Source organism: Podarcis filfolensis (genome assembly GCF_964270895.1).
Source record: "Podarcis filfolensis genome assembly, chromosome: 1".
NCBI lineage: Eukaryota > Metazoa > Chordata > Lepidosauria > Squamata > Lacertidae > Podarcis > Podarcis filfolensis.
In genome coordinates, this window is record NC_139604.1 from 129,052,189 (window position 1) to 129,071,825 (window position 19,637).

General features: G+C 45.4%; 1 protein-coding gene across 10 annotated transcripts in view; it reads left to right on the plus strand.

Moving 5' to 3' along the window:
* The first annotated feature begins 653 nt into the window (after positions 1 to 653).
* KTN1 (kinectin 1) overlaps positions 654 to 19,637 on the plus strand; it is a 104,379-nt gene continuing 85,395 nt past the window's right edge. For 5 of the 10 annotated variants that reach the window (XR_014547217.1, XR_014547218.1, XM_083610569.1 and 2 more), the window contains exon 1: positions 990 to 1,446. The gene's annotated coding sequence lies outside the window, so the exon portion shown is untranslated. Of the gene's footprint in view, positions 1,447 to 19,637 lie in introns of all 10 variants that reach the window. The other 5 variants (XM_083610570.1, XM_083610573.1, XM_083610574.1 and 2 more) reach the window with 3 other exon arrangements.

The window sequence follows — 19,637 nt, forward strand, 5'->3', positions numbered from 1 at the left end:
AGGAAGGGAAAGGAGAATGTTAGCCGCCTTGAGACTCCTTCGCGTAGTGATAAAGCGGGATATCCAATCCAAACTCCTCCTCTTCTTCTTCTTCTTCTTCTTCTTCTTCTTCTTCTTTTTCTCAGGGTTGCACCCTGGGGAGGCCACTCTGCAGTTTGACTTCATCCCCAGAGACGCACCCCACTGTCTCTCAGGGACAGATGGATGCCAACAATAAAGGCATAGGAGTACATGTGCCAGTCACCTCATAGAATCATCGAATTGTACAGTTGGAAGGGATCCCAAGGGTCATCTAGTGTGGCACCAAGGTTGCAGGTTCGATTCCCCATATGGGACAATGACATATTCCTGCATTGCAGGGGGTTGGACTAGATGGTCCTCAGGCCCCCTTCCAACTCTACAGTTCTACGACAGGTAGTTCCAACCTCCAGTCATAGGATGCTGCCTTATCCTGAAACAGACTCAGGGCAAAGGAGGCCAGATAAGGCCACCGTCTCAGGCAGCAGGTTCCACAGGGGCAGCAGATCCCCGATGCGGACCTCTATCCCCCTCACTCAGCCCTTCTTCCCTGGTGGGAAGGCGGGGCACCATTTTGTGGCTTGCCCTGGGGGCTGGGGGGGGCGGTTGGCCAAATCATTTAGCCCGTGTACCTCAGTGCTGCCTACACGGACGGACAGCAGCATCTCTTCAGGGCTCCAGCCACCCAGCGACGGAAGATGCACGTGGGAACCAGCCCCGGGCGACCCGACCTCATCCACGGAGGCTGGATCCAGCAGAAAGAGGCGGGCAGCTGGGGGGGGGGGAGGCGGCGCGCTCTGCACGTCCTCAGAGGCACTCTTTCCCTCACGCGCGGCGCTGCGAAACAGGCGCTCCTGAGGATGTGCAGAGCGCCGTGAGGCCAACCCGAAACCATGAGGGACTACGGGGGTCAAAGCGCCGCCTCCATCCACCTCCCAGAGAAACGCGGGCGAGGTTGGATCCAGCGAAAAGAGGCGGTGGCGAGGCGAGCAGCTGGGGAGGGGGAGCGAGGAAGCGGCGCGCTCTGCACGTCCTCAGAGGCACTCTTTCCCTTACGCTGCGAAACAGGCGCCCCTGAGGATGTGCAGAGCGCCGTGAGGCGCGGGGCGGCGGCAAGCCGAAACCATGAGGGACTACGGGGGCCAAAGTGCCGCCGCCGCCGCCCCTTTAACGGGCGGGGAGGCGGTGGGCGTCTGCCTGCCTGGATGAAAGGCCGGGCCGACGCCGCGGACGTGCCGGTGCCGCCTCTCCCTCCCTCTCCGCCCCGAAGGCCCGTCGCCGTGTGAGGAGGAGCCGTCGCCGCCTGCTCACGGCTGCCGCCGCCGCCGCTGCTCCGCCTCCTGCTGCCGCCGCCGCCGCTGCCCTTCCTCCTTCCCTCGCTTCCCCTTTCCTGACAAGCCGCCGGCCGGGCTCCTGCTTCCCCCTCAGGTACGTCGCGCTCCGGCTTCTTCCTCCTCCTCCTCCTCCGCCGCCGCCGCCTCTCCTCTTCCTCGGCCCGCGAGGCCGGCGCCTTAGTCAGCAGCCGGGCCCGCCCGGGTGCCTCGGCCTCGGCCCGCTAGGCCGGCGGGCCCTGCGGGGCTCCGTGAGGGGAAAGAGCGGCGGCTTGGCGGGGTCTCCCGGCCGCGCGGATCAGGGGTCGCCTCGTGGAAGAGGAAGGGGGGGCTCGGAAGAAGCCCCCCACCCACCCGCTCCTGTGCAGGCCTCGCGGGGTTATTTGGGGGGGCTCATAAGGGCGGAGAGGGGGAGACGGGCGGCGCTCTCGGGCGTCTGCTGCTTCTGCCGCTCAGGAACAAGGAATGGGGGCTTTGTGGGGGGTGAAGGAGAAGGGGGACCCCCAAAATAATTAAGTGGGAAGTAGTTTCCTCCAGAGTCGGGGAATCCTGTTCTCAGACTGTCTCCCCCCTTTTTAATAGGAGAAATATCCCCCCACCCACAAATGCACCCCCAGAAGACCCCACACTTCTGCTTAGGAAATCCTGCGGAGATGTAAGGAAGGGTTGCTTCCCTTTTTCTAACCTGTGCTGAAGGAATATAGGGAATCCCCTCTTTTTAAAATTGTTTGGCCTTTTTAGTCCTGATAAAAAAAACCCCTGACAATTGGGGCACACCTGGGCTTGAGCTCTCACACCTGGGAGTGTGTCCTGTTGAGCTCAGCGGGACTTGCTTCTGAGTAGGCATTGCTTTGCGCTGGGAGCGGGACAAGAAACCTCTTGCACACTGGCAGGGAAATGCCAGCTTGTCTGTGGGTGTACCTGAAGGTGTGTCTCTTCCAGGAAATGTCTCTCCTCCAGCCCCATGATAAGAAATCTTGGGTGCTAAACCTGTGGTCCCCAAGGGTATGCATTAATGTGCTGGATCCTCTCACTGTTACCCCGCTGCCCCTCCGTTCATAAAAGCTAGGGGTCCCTAACTGTGCCTTCAAATCCCTGCTGATAAAATAGTTTGGGGTGGGGTCTTCTGTTTCATAGAAGGAAGGGTGTTAAAGTTGTAAGAAGACCTTCTGTTAGCCAACAGTGGGAGGCTGAGGCTAATTCAAGACTAAAGGATATGCTCTTACCTATGGAGCTGTGTGTTTTAAAATTTATATTTTATTTCATTGATGTCCTGCTTTTCTCCCAAGGAGCTCAAGGTAGAAAACATAGCTGTCCACACACCCCATTTTACCCTCACAACAACACTCTGGTTAGACTGAGCGCTTTTGAGCTGCCCAGTGTCACCTAGCAATCCTCCTGATTTGAACCCTGATCTCCTGTCATCGTCCAATGCTCTTAACTATTGTTGCACACCAAAGTTCATTTTATCTAAAAGATTCTTTAGGGATAGACTTCCTAGGAATGACCGGGTGAAGAAGATGGCAGTCTTTGGAAGAAAGTCCCGTGGGAATATGGAGGGTGAATTCTGAGTGACGTGGTGTAATTAACGAGAATCTGATTAGAGTGCAATATCTTGGGGAGATGTGTAGTATTTATGAGGAGGGATAGGCTGAGGTGTGGACTCCTAATTTTTGAAGAGCTCAAGGGAATGGAATTCATGCCTCGCAAGGGGAAGATGATCCAGTGCTTGGGGCTCTATGCTCCCAGTGCTATGGTTTCTTCGTTGGTCCTGAATCCATTTCTGGTTCACTCCTGGAGTGTTGGAATTTCTCCAGGAGTTCATTGCAGGTTCGTCTAATTATCAGTGCTCCCTCGTGACATTCTCATTGTGGACTTGAAGGATCTTGATGATAGAGTGAGATGTAGACTTAGCGTCCAAGACTCGAAGCAGACTTTTCTCTGCCTTGCTTTAACTTATTTACATTTGGATCAAGTTCTCAGAGTGCTGGTTTAAGTTGAAGAAATGAAATGTCAGCGTTCAAAAGAAAAATCGGCTGTGGATTTTGCCCTTCACAGGAAATAAGAAATTCTATGTTGGTGGGCCTACTTTAGAAAATAGTTCTCATTGTGCCTGTGCTGTTTCAAATATGGTTCCTGGAAGATTAAGGAAATGTTCTTGTGCTATACCTAAGGTAGACTTTAGGTGGTTTCTTAGGTGTGTTGGCTCAAGCCTTGGTGTGAATTCTTCTTGGAAGGCTGTTCATCTGTGCTTGGCTGAACATGGGTGGGGGAGACAAAGACTTGGTTCAGGCAGGCTAATGTCTAGCAGTACAGGAACGAACTGGCACAAGCTTTGCGCTTGCATTCCCTTTCTCCCCTTTCTCCATGTTAAAAAACGTCCACTTCAGAGCTAATTACAGTTTCTCATGATGCCAGAGCACAAGGAACTGTGTTCAGATCCAGAACAGAAACTTTCTATTGGCTCTTGTGCGGTAGGGAAAGGAAGGGAGGGGACGTGCACATAGCTTTGTCTAAACCTGGCTGTCAGTCTTCCTCTAAATTCGTCATGCTTTAGAGTTTTTCTAGCGATGACTTGGCTGAAATTTACTTCCAGTTAATGCCGTAGTTGACCAAGTGAATTGTGAAAGCACATTGCCACCAATTAAAACATTTGAGGGAGGAGAGGCATTCAAGCAAGTGAACTAAATGAAATAGTTCGTATAATAAAAGAAATCTGACACAGATCAATTTCGTCACTTATTCTAAGACATTTTTCTCCTCCCCCCCACCCCATTTTACTTTATTACAAGCATTTAGTACTGCACCACAATGTGTAAGTGAGGCCAGTCCATTAATTGCAGTGAAAAGTGAAAATCGTTTTGCTCTTTATAAATTCTGGAGCAGTACTTGAAAAGCTTATGTTGGAGAAAGTAGAAGTGTACTACGGTAATAGGTTCTAGGCATAACTATTTCTATAAGGGTACCCCCTTCACTCTTGCCTGACAGCTGCATGAGTCTGCTTTATACAGTATGCATCATGGCTTAATCATCAGGTTTAGCTTGATAAAACAGTTTCAGTAATAGATTCTCTGGGTTCCCTTTACTGCTTCCTGGGAATGTTGTAGGCACTTGTCATCTTGCATTTCTTCAAAAGATGCGGCGTACTTTGCTTCAGACGTCACTGACTTTAGGGAAGCAGTAGCTGTTAATAGAGCAGCAAATGAAGTCTTAACCCTCCAGTCCTAAATATACTTCTCTTGGACCCTGTCCCATTGATTTCAGTCAACTTCCAAATATGTATGTGCTTAGACTACAGCCTAAAACCAATGGATCGTGTAGTTCTGTTTCCCTTGTATGTTAAAATTACAATAGTCATCTTCATCTTAAAGTAATGGAAAAGGTGAATATGAAGTTAAGGCATTTGTGTGGAAACTGCGGGTAGCTCTAATTACTACTCGGCCTACAGCCTCCCTTTCAGGCTATAATAAAGCCTCAGGGATATGATTCTGAAGCTGCCCCTCCCCCCCCCCCGGTATATATGTGGGCAAATGTGTGAAGAAATGAGCAATGAGCTTCCATTGCTTTTCTTTTCTGTTCACCAACCTTGGATTGTTTTTATTTTGATTATGTATTTTGTGTTTCTATAGTGTGATTTTATCCTGTGAACTGCCCTGAGACCTGCGGGTATAGGGCTGTATAAAAATTTAATAATTAATTAATAATAATAATAATAACAACCTTGCAATTCAAACTCCAGTACAGGCTTCCTCAACCTCGGCACTCCAGATGTTTTTGGCCTACAACTCCCATGATCCCTAGCCAGCAGGACCAGTGGTCAGGGATGGAGGGAATTGTAGTCTGAAAACATCTGGAGGGCCGAGGCTGAGGAAGCCTGCTCTAGTAGTTTACTTCTTGCCTGTGTGTGCTATAATAATAATTAAATGGTCCTTAAATTTATAGACTTTAAAAATGAGCTGTTAGGATTTCTAAGGTGATGTCCTAGTAATAATGGAATTCTCCCCCTAACCTGTTAGATGTGGAGTCCGAACTTATGCATGTTTACTCACAGCATAAGAACATAAGAGTTCTGCTAAATCAGGCCAAGGGCCCATGTAGTCCAGCACCCTGGTTTTCACAGTGGGCAACCAGATGGCTGTGGGAAACTGGCAAGCCCTGAGCACAGCAGCTCCTGACTCCTGCTATCTCCAGCAACTGGTATTCATTCAGAAGCAGCATACTGCCTGCAACGGTGGAGGTAGAACATGGTCTGTCAGTGGCTACTAACGATGATGGCTATCATCCATTGATTAGTCTAACCTGCTTTTGAAGCTATCCAGGTGAGTGGCCATCAGTGCCTTTTATGGGAGTGAATTATATAGTTCAGCTATTTGCTATGTGAAGAAGCAGATTCTTTCGAGTCCTCCAACATTCATGTCCACCAGATGTCTACAAGTTTGAGTGTTTATGGGAATAAACCTCACTCTTACATGTGTACAGGAGTGCAATTTTTAGTTTGTATTCTGGAGCTAAATAATTGTATGAGTAGAACATGTTCTGCTTGTGCAGCAGGCTCTCCCCCTTCTGCCCTTGCACCCCCCCCAAATCTGCTCTGGCGGATTGGGGGAATCTGCAGAACAAATTAAGAGAGTATGTGGGGGCAGGAAAAGGGGAGAGCATTCTGTTGCACAAGGAGAAATCTTTGTGCTGACAGAACATTCCCCTTAGCTCTATGTTGAATACATCCCGAAGAATTGTAAAAGCCAGATAAAATCCCCACCTACAAAAAAAGTTGAGATTCCTGTCTCTTTTAAAATGTAATCAAGGATAAGACCTAAAATGTGAAGGTGTTCTTGAGGAATCAGATGAATACGCCAGATACTGTAAACAGGCTACAGAACTGGTGACACTGGAAACAACTTTGGCATGGTAACCTTTTAATCTAACTAGCTGATCCTTTTTCTATACGCAGGATTTTCTCAACGTAAGGTGTTTAGCAGCGGGTGGCTCGGAAGAAGACTCTTACAAGGGCCAGGAGTAGATGCTTAAAGCAGTGAAAATATTGGTAACGCTTCTTGTCCTATGCAGATTTAGTTGGGATCAACAGGCTTGGGAATGCCTGACATTGCAAAGGAACAGGCTGCCAGCAGTACTTAACTGAAAATCATGCTGAAGATTGGTTATTTAAAGGAATAAAGTGAAGCACTCAGAATAGCATATACATAAATAGTGCCTACAGGACAAGTATGTTGAAGTATGGTACTAACTCCTAGTAACGGGATAATACATTGATTGCAATATCTTGCCATCTAAAGAATGTGTATTTTAATGGGATTATTGGTTAGTAACAGTTGGTAAGAACAGGAAGCAGGAAGCAGGATTGTGTGAACTGTTTAACAGTGAAATCAATTACTAGATGGGGATTTTTACACACACAGACACACACTCTAAATATAATAATTCAAATTTATTGGTCCTTCAGCTTCTTGTAAGCTGTTGCACCTACAACACATTGGAAAGGCCACTGTTTAAATATAAGATAAAATGCTTGCTTGTTGTAAATGCTGTCATTCAAGCTGTGCACGACGCAAGTGGCTTTTTGTTTTGTTTTTCCATTTGCTGTGTGCTCCAGTTGAACTGCAAGAGCAGCTTACTGGAGGTCAATCAGTCAGTCTGTGACTAATATGGTTCTTGTAGGCTACACTAGCTAGCTTCCTAAACCAAGTTACTGGAAAGCCAGTGCAATCAGAAAATGGCTCCTCCTCCTCTATCGGGTTTGGCAGCTTGGTGATCCACTAAGCGTAACACAGGGATTGTCAAGCAGCTGTGAAGGGTGCAGAATGTAGCCGGTAGGCTGCATCCGACTTGACAGATCAGAAGTAGTGTATACCTGACCAATATATGGCAGTGATAATGAAAACTTTATAGGGTTGTCATCAAGATAAATAAGTGGGAAATGTTGCTGCTAGCTCTGAGCCTTAAGGAGAAGGTAGAATGCCAATTTAAATAACCTTAATAACTGTGAAGAAAGACAGTAGTAACTCCGTTCTATAAAAACATGAGCCACCGTGGCCCTTCCCTCTGTTAAGTGGTGCAGCAAATAGCATGCCTTTGGTCATGAATTATTTCTATTGAAGACTGCAAACAAAAGAGTTTAGCATGCAGGCTGCAATCGTGAACCCACTTACCTAAGAGTAAGCCCCACTGAATCTGTGTTGCAGCCATAATTGTTCCAAATAGTTTCAACAGAGGAAAAGAAAGCACAACTTTCCTCTTGAAAAACCTTTGCTGCTTCCTTTGGAAGGAATTATAAAAGCATAAGAAGTTTGTTTGGATCAAGGTTGGCTCTGTTTTGGGGTTCTCAACTAGAACCTCTCAATTCTCTGTGTGGCTGTTAGGCTTCCCAGAGGCATCTTACTGGCTACTGGGAGAACAGGATGCTGGACTAGACAGGCTATTGGCCTGATCCAGTAGGCTGTCCTTGTGAGTTGAAGATATTCCAGCATTCTGAGTCCTTGGGCAACCAGCTGGAATGATCAGGAAACAGCTGCACCTTGGAGTGCCGGGGCCCATAGGAGGCCTGTTCTTTTGTTTATAGCATTTGTTTGGTCAAAAAGGCTCCCCCAGCAACTTACAAGAACAGCAGCCAGACGGTCCCTGCACTCAGGTTTAACAGTCTGAACAGACTGTACTGTTTGGATGCTGTGCTCTGTCTCCATGGTTAAAGGCAGTACGTATGCATCCAAACACCAGATACTGGAAATTCTAAGAGGGCAGAGTCCAGTTGTGCCCAGATCCTGCTCACGGGTTTCCCACGGGCATCTGGTTGGCCACTGTTCCCTCAGGTGGCACAAGGAGTCAGTGCATCTGGCTGTTAAAACGGGAGGTTGGTGGTTTGAGGCCACCCAGGGATGGCTGTGGGCAGAATTCCTGCATTGCTGGGGGTTGGACTAGATGACCCTCGGGATCCCTTCCAGCTCTTAAGATTCCATGATTCTATGTGAGCAGAGTGCTAGACTAGAGGGACCAGTGAATGGATCCAGTAGGCTCTTCTTACACTATGCTCTTACCTTCATAATTAAAATATTTCCCCCTTTTCTGCATAAAAAGGCGGGAAAACTGGTTTTTGGAGACGATAGTAAATCTACATTTATGTAAATGTGTGTAAACGGTATCGCTGTTCTCGCAGTAAGCACTCTGGGTTCTCAATTAGTCTCTTAAGATGTTTTAATAGCATTTGCGGAACTTCCTTAATGCTTGTCTGTTAACAATTCTACTTCATGTGTCTGAAGGCCGAAGCCTTGGAGAGCTCTTGCTTCAAAGATCGCAACGCTCAGGCTTCTTTAAGAGTGCATCTGGTATTCTCTCTTCCTCTTCAGAGAGTAATATTGGGAGCTGTGCCACGTTTCATACCATGTAAAAGGAAGAGCTAGACTTGCTCCAGCTTGCAGAGGGCGGCGTGATTATGCAGCTATAGCTGTGTAGCAGCTCTCTCCCCTGCCCCCTTTACACTCTTCCTGTGCTCCACCTTTTTCTACTTCGGAGATTAGATTATTGTAGGTCAAAGTACTTCTAGTCGCTGTTTGAACCAGATTACAGTATGGGCGCTGGGAAAACTGAGCAGTTTGTGTTGGGGAACTTTAGTAAAAGCAGTAAAGTTTTCATTCCTCCATTCGGGCAAAATGACTTGGGGAAAAGGTGGGGAAGCTTTTCTGTGCCTGGGGTAGTAGATAAGGGGTTGCTGAAGCGTCTTCCCCATGGAAGTCATAAACACATCACAGTGAAGATAATGAAATTGTGGTTTTGGTTCTGGAAAGATTTTAAAAAGTCCCCTTGCAGTGAACAGATTGAAGTCCTACTGCTCACTGCTGTTTCACGAAGTGGAACTAACTCATTTCCCCCCCTTTGCCCTCTTTCACGTATGCTCAGATTTAGACAAAATACTTCAAATTCCTAAGAGTCAAAAGCAAATATTTAGGGCTTGGCTTGTAGAACGTTGAAAAGAGAGACCCAATTAAATATTAGAATGCCAGCTCAACATTTTTAGAAGCCTAGGGAACCAGGCACCCAGGGTTTTTGACACCGTGTTACTCTGACATGCATATTTGACAGCCCTTTGAAAGTTAAATTAATCACTTTCTTGCAAGTAACATAATTTTCTCTTAAATAGCGTTCCAGGTGGGTGGTATTCAGTGTGAGTTTAACCCACTGAAATTAATGAAAGTGACTAAGTTAGGTCCATTAATTTCAGTGAGCCTGCTCTGAGGAAAACTTAGTTGAATACCACCCAGTGTTGCTAAATAATTTGATGGAATAGCACTGAAGTTTCGTAGCTGTCAGTTGATGGTACTTTAGAACCCACCGAAAGGTCACTCAGCGCCTTGAAAGCACATGGTGTTTACAGGGTAACATGAGCAAAAGCCAGGCCCCTGCCCTGAAGAGCTTACAATCTAAATATATACTGTGGTGCACTGAGAGGTGGGGAAAGAGATGTAAGGATAAAAAGGGATGATTGTAAGCAAATGCAATTATGCATCTTTAGAGTTTGTTACTGTTGAGGATTATGATTAACGGGATGAGCCAAAGTACTCGGTGTTTAGGATCTGCTTTTTCCTGTTCAGGTTTTAATAAACCTTAGGAGTTGTTTTGATATGTGCTTTGCTCCCATATCAAGTGATGTTACGAACAGTATGTTTTCCTGTTGAAACTGCAGGCGGTCTGTGGAAGTCTTTAAACCAGATTAAACCAGTGTCTGTCTTTCCCTGCCCCAGTTTTCATGAAGTTGGAAGTAGTCTCTGCACTCCTTTTTCCTAACTCTTTTTATTTTAATGGAGGAATATAAAAAGCTGACTAGGAAACGTTTGCATTCCTTCTTTTTAAAGTATTTCTTTCTCCGTTGTGCTGGGTGATTGCTCAACATTTGAAACGTGGAACTGTGTGCCACAGTCCACGTGAAAAAAGTTTGTGTAACACTCGGTGCCCATCTCTGTCCCATTATGAGTTTGTTTTGCAAGAGCTGAAAGTAAACACTTCAGCACACAATTCATAATTGCTCTGCTGCAACTAGCTGGACTTAATGAGTACTGTAGCTTAATTAGATTATATTTGAATGAATACATAAATTCTTCAAAATGAGCTTGAAGAGATATTTGTACATCAAATAAAGATGGAGAGATTTCAAATTTTCCTCGGTGGAAGCCTTCAATGAAAACCATTGTGGGGCAGCGACTATCCTAGGCCTTCATGACTCATGGTATTGGGCTTTATGCAACCCAACAGCCATACAGGACCACCTCCAGGTTTAAGGAGGCTCTGGTGCCCTTTTATGGACCCCTCTGGTGGAGTTGTAGACAGTTGTCTACTTGAAACCCATAAGCGGAAAATGAGAGCAGCATCCCTCTCCTGCCCATGAAAACCCCCAGTAACTGGTGTTCAGAGGCACACCATCTCTGATACTGGAAGCAGACTACTTGATTAATGGCCATTGATACTTACCCTTCATGAATTTGTCTAATTCCCTTTTAAAAGCTGTCCAAGTTTATGACCATCACTACATCTTGTGGTAGCATACTCAGTAGTTTGCCTACGCACTGTGCGAAGAAGTCCTTTCTTTTGGCTGTCCTGATTCCTGAATCACCTACCATTTAACTTTACTGGATGTCCTAGGGTTCTAGTATTGAGAGAGAGAGAGGGAGAGATAAGCTTCTCCCCATCCACTTTTTCTATACCATGTTTATTTTTATACACCTCTGTTATCTCCCCACTTTAGGGACGCAAGTGGCACTGTGGGTTAAACCACAGAGCCTAGGACTTGCCGATCAGAAGGTCGGTGGTTCGAATCCCTGCGACGGGGTGAGCTCCCATTGCTCGGTCCCTGCTCCTGCCAACCTAGCAGTTTGAAAGCACATCAAAGTGCAAGTAGATAAATAGGTACCGCTCCATCGGGAAGGTAAACGGCTTTTCCGTGCTCTGCTCTGGTTTGCCAGAAGCGGCTTAGTCATGCTGGCCACATGACCCGGAAGCTGTATGCCAGCTCCCTCGGTCAATAAAGCGAGATGAGCGCCACAACCCCAGAGTCGGTCACGACTGGACCTAATGGTCAGGGGTCCCTTTACCTTTATCTCCCCGCTTTACACATCTTTTTTTGCTAAGCTAAGCAGCCCCAAACCTTTAACCTTTCCTTACAGGGGAGTTGCTGTAGCCATTGATCATTTTGGTTGTACTTTTCTGCACTTTCCCCCAGCTCTACAATATACTTTTCAAGGTGTAGCAAACACCATTTTGTACACAGTATCCCAAGTAATATTTTCAGTCCCTTTTCTACTAATCACTAACAGGCAATTCACCTTTTTCATAGCTGCCTTGCATTGGGTATTAGCAAGCTATCCACCGCAGCCCCAATAACTTTCTTTTTTCTAGTTAGTCACCACAGGTTCAGACCTCAGTAGTGTATATGTGAAGTTAGGGATTCTTCTCCCAAATGGAATCAGTTAACACTTCGTTACACTGAATGGCACTTGCCATTCTGGTGCCCATTCACCCAGTTTGGAAAGATGCTTTTGGAATTACTTCTTTTGTCTTTCCCATCCTGAATAATTTGGTATCTTCAGCAAACTTAGCTACCTCTATACATATGCATGCAAAAGAATGTGCTATATTCAGAAGTAAGCCCTATCGAATTCAGAGGGACTTATTCCCAGATAATAACGTTTAGGATTGCAGGCTGAAGTTGCCGAATCAATGTCTACTCAGAAGTTAGTCCTTTTGAATTCTCTGAGGCTTACTCTTAGGTAAGTGGGGATAGTATTGCAGCCTTAGTATCAGAAGGGATTGTGGGTTACTGATCCAGCCCTGGTTTTAAGGAAATGTACTTGATACATAAACCTTTCCTGGAAGGTGTTGCTTGTTTCAGCTTGGCTGGCATTTGTTGTTTGTGTGTCATACTTTCTCTTCAGTGTAGTTTGGTTGTCTTTCCTGACTCTTTTTTTCTTCCGTTTTTCTTTCTGTTTTATTTTGCGGTATTTCATTCAATAACATTAATCATTCTTTGCAACACATACTATACATATTTATCTACTTTCCATAGTTGTACCATTATGACTTTCCTCCACCCATGCTCAGCTTCCATTGTTAGAGCTGTTTTCTTTTGTGGACCAGTTTCTCTGACTTACCATGGTCTAGACTGCACAGGCTGAGCTTGGATGAGGAGGGGTCTTCCTCTGAGCAGTGAGATGGGCTAAATTTACATCAGGTCACTTCCGTCTATCATCCCATCATTCACTTCCTCACTCCAAGCATACAGTGAGATGATGTTCTGTAGCAGTGCACATCACAGGGGTAGAGAAGGCAGAATGTGACATGATAGGCTGTTTCAATAATACATAGGCTCTAAAGTGAAATAACTGTAGTTTCATGAACAGACAGATGAGTGTAATTTAGGATCCATTCCAGGCATGCATCCAATGAAGTGGACTGTGGTCCTCAAAAGTTATGTCATAATAAATTTGTTAGCTTTGAAGTGGTGGTTTTTTGGGTGTGTGTGATTTATTGTTTGTTTGTTTGTTTGTTTGTTTGCAGCAACAGAGCCGCTGGAAATTGCCCCAGTATAACAAAATTGCATGCAGCTGTTGAAAACCAGCTGCAGCCATTACATTAAGGAATTTGGTGTGTCCTGGCTAGAACTGAGATGGAGCAGAAGCAGGGAAGCAATGGAAAGGGGAGGCTCAAAAAAGCAGGGAAACAGCAGGGTGGAGCTGGATTTTAAGAAGGATTTGGCATTTTGCAGTGGGAAGGAAGTGATTCATAAGTCAGTCCATTTTTGCAAACAAATCCACAAAAATTAGAAGCTGAAACATTTTTACTAGCATTTGACAGAAAGCAAATAATTGGGCTCATTGGCGTATGTGTGCTGAAAGCAGGGGAGAACAAACTCTCCTACAGAAGTTTCCTCTCTGTCTCTTCAAGCAAACAACTGAGTGGGCTTTTCATAGCTGCCTCATTTATATTGATAAAGAGTCTCCAGTGCCCTGGATTGGGATGACCCTTCAGACCTATTGCTGATTTCTTTTTCTCCCCCTAGCTGTAGCCTAACCTCAGGATATAGGAAGGAAGCTTTTATAACTGGTCATGCGTCACTAGTAGAGAAATATGTCTCTCCTTAGATTTGTGGTGCTTGATTTCCAGCCCCCCTTCCTTTCACAATCGTTCTACCAGATGCCTGGGAGTTTTATCAGCAGCACTGGGTTGCTTGCAGAATGATTTGAGCCTAGTCACAGCTTATTTCTGATAGTTTTGACCCTGGGAAGATGACTAAGCAGTTGTGTGCCAATATAAATCCTTCTGACATGGCTGTAGGCAGGACTTGGACTTGCTGGTGACTGATGGGGATGGCAAAATGTCCTTAAAAGCTTGGATTCATCTTTGATCCCAACTGAAGACCTTCTTCACCACCACCCCAAATGACTTTAAAGAAAAGTTTTAAAATGGAAACGGCAGGTGACAAACTCCAGAATTTCATGCAATGTGTAAAAAGTGCAAGTACTGGTGGCATTTACATTTGATGAGGGATTTGGAGTTGAAGGATGAACAGTGAAGGAACCAAATTTGCAAGTGGAATTGAGTTATTCAGAATGGGCACTGTCTTAACTGGTTGGCCAGCCAGCAGAACGGCAAAGGAGATCTAACTGTAAATGGGCAGAACAGTACATATTGTGTGATGACTCATCCCAATTCTGTGTGTGCTTTTGTGATTACTTGTGAAAGTGATCTTGGTTATACAGTGGTACCTCGGGTTACATACGCTTCAGGTTACAGACTCCGCTAACCCAGAAATATTACCTCGGATTAAGAACTTTGCTTCAGGATGAGAACAGAAATCATGCTCCGGCAGCGCGGCATCAGCAGGAGGCCCCATTAGCTAAAGTGGTGCTTCAGGTTAAGAACAGTTTAAGGTTAAGAACGGACCTCTGGAACGAATTAAGTACTTAACCCGAGGTACCACTGTATTGGAAAGGTCTCTGCAATCTCAAGCGCAGTGATATAGCAGTGAAAAAAAGGCAGAAATGAATAAGGAAAGGGTTGACGCTAATAACAGTGGTGCTGTATAATTGTTTGCATGGCCATGAGTAGAATGCAGTGTATAGTTTTGGGTTCCTCACCTTGAATGCGACAGCTCAGTGAGCATAAGAAGCTGTTTTCTACTGGGCCAGACCATAGGTCTGTTTATCCCAGTATTGTTGACTCTTGCTGACAGTGACTCTCCAGAATCTCAGGCAAAGTTATGTGCATTCTCTTTTCTGTCTAGAGACAGACAGGGATGTTTGGCTTTACAAAACATGTGCTCTGCCATGGAGCTGTGCCCCCCACCCCCGCCATTCAAATATTACCTTCATGTGGGAAGTGCTGCGGCTCAGTCTGATCCCAGTGACACTCTGTGTAAGATATCCTACCTCTCTATGGTGTTGTCACTGACTTTGCATGAGAAGTCCTTTCAAAGTAGAAAGCTGGCACATTAGGCAAAAGGCTGGGCTAGAGTCTCCTGTGACCCGCTAGCTTTCAGCATAATCGCTTTCTGCATGCAGAAGTCTTGAGAAAATACAATCCTCTGTGTGTGTTTCTAAATTGGGCAGACCTGGGAAGGTTGAACACATCCTCCATCCCACCCCCAAGCAGCAGAATTTCATGACTTTGTCATGAAAGTAGAACTAGGCTTAAAATCTCCTTTTTTCATTGCACATGTGGTATGACTTAAACTGAAAGGGCAGGTTTGCCCTACTTCCTATTATATCAAAACTAAATTTAAGCAATTATTGGTGCAACACTTGATGATCCAAGAAAATGTCTCTTAAGATTTATTTTGGAGCTCTGGTACAAAATTGTGACTAAAGTTGCAATCCTAACCTCACTAATTTCAGAGTAAGTCTCATTTAATTCACTGGGATGTATTTCCGAGTAGACATGGTTAGGATTGTACTGTAAAACTGCTAGCACTCCTATTTGCTTTGGAATTGCTATGGTCTATGTAAGAAATGTCCCTTGGAGCCAAGCAGTACTTAGCAACATGTTCATGAAGGTTCTCAGCTTTCTGAAGCTTTAATTCTAAATGGAAAACTCAAAGATTGGTTTCTAGAGCCAAATTGTACTGGTGTATTGGCCGTTATTTACCAACAATTCTGGTTGCACCATTGTAAAGATAAGGACAGCATGCAAGATGCTGAATTGGTCTTCTGAAGCCAATGCGTATACCGACTCTTGTTTGTGTCTAGAAACCAAAAACATTCCTGTAGTTCTTACTGGTAATAGAGCATTGAACACGAAAGATGCAAGTTTTGCTTCTGTTTAGCCCATCCTTGCACCTCCACTATATCTGGTGCCACAAGTGGGCTTCCTTTGAAGGGTATGTAAAAGCAAAATACTTGTAAGTTTCCTCTAAATGTTCTAATGCTAGTAAATTTGTTAGGGAAATTAAAGTAATGTGTGTAGTTCTGAATTCTCATGGGACTAGGTAATTTTCATAGATAAAACCCTTATGATGCATTACTGGTGTAAGGTTACATGCTAAACTTAGTACCCTGCTTTTGGCATGGCAAGTACACAAGTGCAGTAGCAGTCCTTATCTTTTCAATGAGCTAGTCTTCACAATACGGAATCATCTAATAATAATAATAATAATAATAATAATAATAATAATAATAATAATAATTTATTTATACCCCGCCCTCCCCAGCCAAGGCTGGGCTCAGAGCGGCTTACAAGCAATAATAAAAACAAGATGAATGATTACAACTTAAAAACAAAAATAAAATACAACATTGAAATAATGGAACATTAAAATGTAGCCTCATCGCAGGAGGAGAAGGAAAAGAAAAAAGAAAGAGAGGGAGGGAGGGAATCAAATTGGCTCCAGGCCAAAGGCCAGGTGGAACAACTCTGTCTTACAGGCCCTGCGGAAAGAAATCAGATCCTGCAGGGCCCTGGTCTCATGAGGCAGAGCGTTCCACCAGGCCGGAGCCAGAGTTGAAAAGGCCCTGGCTCTGGTTGAAGCCAATCTAACTTCCTTAGGGCCCGGGACCTCTAGGGTGTTGCTGTTTATGGACCTTGAGGCTCTCTGTGGGGCATACCAGGAGAGGCGGTCCCGTAGGTACGAGGGTCCTAGGCCATGAAGGGCTTTAAAGGTCAAAAGCAGCACCTTAAATCTGACCCTGTACTCCACCGGGAGCCAGTGCAGCTTGAAAAGCACTGGGTGAATATGCATAGAATTTGTTTCCTAAACTGAAGCTTGTATGGGTGCTGTTCTCTGACCTTGAATATTACTGTCTTAAAAAACCCCACATTTAAACAGAAACTCTTAAAACACATACGGAGAATTGGTGGGATAAAGAATGATATTTGAGGGGGGGTGTTGGTTAAGTTTTATGTGATTTGGTTAGAGCAAATATATTAACTGTAGAGCAAGTGTATTAACTGAGCAGCATTTTTTTAAAAGTCATACTGCCTATGGAACAAATGTGTGCAGGTGGGTGAGAGAGACTCGTTCAGTGCATTAAAACACTGTTCCCTTGATAGAACTTTCTTCATCCTTATGTGTCTTGATGAGAAGCCTTTTCTCATTTTCATGTCCTGATCTTGTGTGATGCTTGAACTGAGCCACTCAGAAAGGCAAATTTAACCATACAGTACTTCAAATAGCTGAGGGCAAAATCCTTTCTAGAGTAATCTTCCAAGTCTCACTGAAGCAGGCAGAAGATTTGCTAGAGCAGAGCTCAGCTCCTGCTATGCTGATAGTTGTTTTGTCTAAAGTCACGCAGGTCTATCCACGAGCACTGCATTGGTGGAAGAATGCCTGAGAAATCACACGGAAGCTGCTTAAAACTCCTCTGGGGAAAAGCTGGGCCAGAGAGTGGCATGTTAAGTATTGAGCTGGGCTAGTTGAAATGCCCCTGGTAGATTGTCACTGTCTCAAAGCTACCCTAACTCAATTTAGAATCTTGTGTGCTGGCTCAAGTGTAACCCTTTTCCTCTTTTGGAAAATTCTTCCATGCAGTCCACGTGTATTACCAGAACTGCATATACATGTTTTATACACACACACACACACACACACACACACACACACACAGTGGTACCTCTGGTTAAGTACTTAATTCGTTCCGGAGGTCCCTACTTAACCTGAAACTGTTCTTAACCTGAAGCACCACTTTAGCTAATGGGGCCTCCTCCTGCTGCTGCTGTGTGTGTGTGTGTGTGTGTGTGTGTGTGTGTGTGTGTGTGTATGTATATATATATATATATATATATATATATATATATATATATATAAAATGGTGTAAAGACAATGAAAGCAGCAGTGACAAACAGACCAACAATGAATATTACAAAATATACAAAAACAATAAATATTACAAAAACACATCTGCATGTAAAATGTTGCTTTAATGCAAAACTACTAGCAATCACAAAGCAGTTATCAATTCCAAGACACCTCCTCTTTCATGCTCCTGGCTTTCACCCAGTACTCCACCCATCCATCCTGGCTCTTACTTAGGGCCAAGACAAGCTCACAGCCTCACCCATAAAAATCTCCCAAAGAGGAGAATTCCTGGAACCTGCTGGCATCAGCTTAGTACAGTGGACCCTCCGGATACAAACTTAATTCATTCCTGGGGTCTGTTTGCACCCCAAAAATTACATAAATAGAGGAAGGATAGCAACAGGAAGATTTAAAGAAGGAACTATTGGAAACTCAAGGCAGTAGAAACATAAGATGATTAGAGCCCCACTGAACTTGAAGCATGGGAAGCCCCAACAAAAATTTATAATTTGGCAGAATATTTGGACTATATGGTATGTGTCAGAGCTACCCTAGGTCCCAGCTCACAAAGGACCAACGCTGCTTCGTTGTTAAGTATAAAAGTCTTTATTGAAGTTCATTTTCACTTCCAGAGCCGCAGCGCGCAGCTCTACGTCTCACGTGTCAGACCGCTGATGCTCCGTCTGAGTCTCCTCCCCCTTGACACCAATTTAAGATTCTAGCCTTGCTCCACCTTCTCCGCTGCTCCTTCCTCCTCTGGGTCCGCCTGCCCGCCGGGGTTCCGCCCTTTCTAGCCTCTTCTCCTGCTGATTCCCCTGAGCCTTCTCCCTCCCTCCGGCGGGCTTTAGGAGCTGGTTCCCCATCCGGGTCTCCTGCTGTTCCGCGTGCCTGCACATTTGAACTTGGCGCGCGCGGCCAGCCAGCAGCTTTCCTCCTGACCGTTCCACTGCTGCTGTCACTGCTTCCCCCTTCGGGGGGGCTAGCTGCAACTGACCTCCCCTCCGTTGGAGGCGTGGTCAGCCCTGACTCCCTCTCTGGAGGAGACACTGCCCCTGACACATGTGACTCTTCCCCCCCACTACGCTCTGGTGGGGAAGCTGGTCCCGATCCTCCACTGCTGCTTTGGGGTTCCCCTCTGGCTCCTTGTTTCTGGTGCGTCCCCCCTGGGACCCCCCTTGCCCTGACCATCGGCGCCCCCTTCTGGGAATCTTCTGATTCGCTGGAGAAGCTCATGGAATCTCTCGGGTCACTGTCATACTCCCCTACGCTGCCCTCGGATTCTTCCCCTTCGCTCTCCCAATCCTCTCTCCCCAGTGCTCCTGCTCCTGATTCCCTGACAGTATGTATTTGTATAATTTGGAGTACTTAATGTGATTTGATTGGATTGTTAAAATGGAATTTTTTTAAAAAAAATTATATTAAAAAATTTTACATAAATAGAGGCGCGCTTCTGCGCATGTGCATTGCCGTGGCCATAACCCGAAGATTCCATATCCAGAGGGATACGTAAGTAGAGGTACGACTGTAGTCTCTCACTCTAGGCTTGCTTTTCATGGGCAGACCCAAGGTAGATGGGGCATCCTCAGGCTGCCCCCAGCTGTGGCTCATTCATTCTCTGCACCTTAACCCAGGTATAGCAGATTGGAAGCATTTTCCACGGGGTCCCAAGGAAAGGCTAGAAAGACACTCCTCCCAGTTCTTTCTCTAACCTCTGCTCAATAATTATAATAATTGCACAGGTTTGGAAAAGCAGGGTAAGCAAGATATAAATGTTAGTGTGCTCTGTCTCTGCTTGGTATGTGTCTGATTACTGATGCCTACAGCTTTTGATGAACATACTTTGGCATGTGTGTAGAAATACCCTCTTCAGACTAATTTGCTAGGTTGGAATGGGTCGTTCCTCCTTCAGTTCCACACTATCAGTAACTCCTTTCATTCCTCCTACTTAACAATAGGGCTATTGAATCTGCGGAAGGTTAACGAAGCGTTTTTCTTCGTCA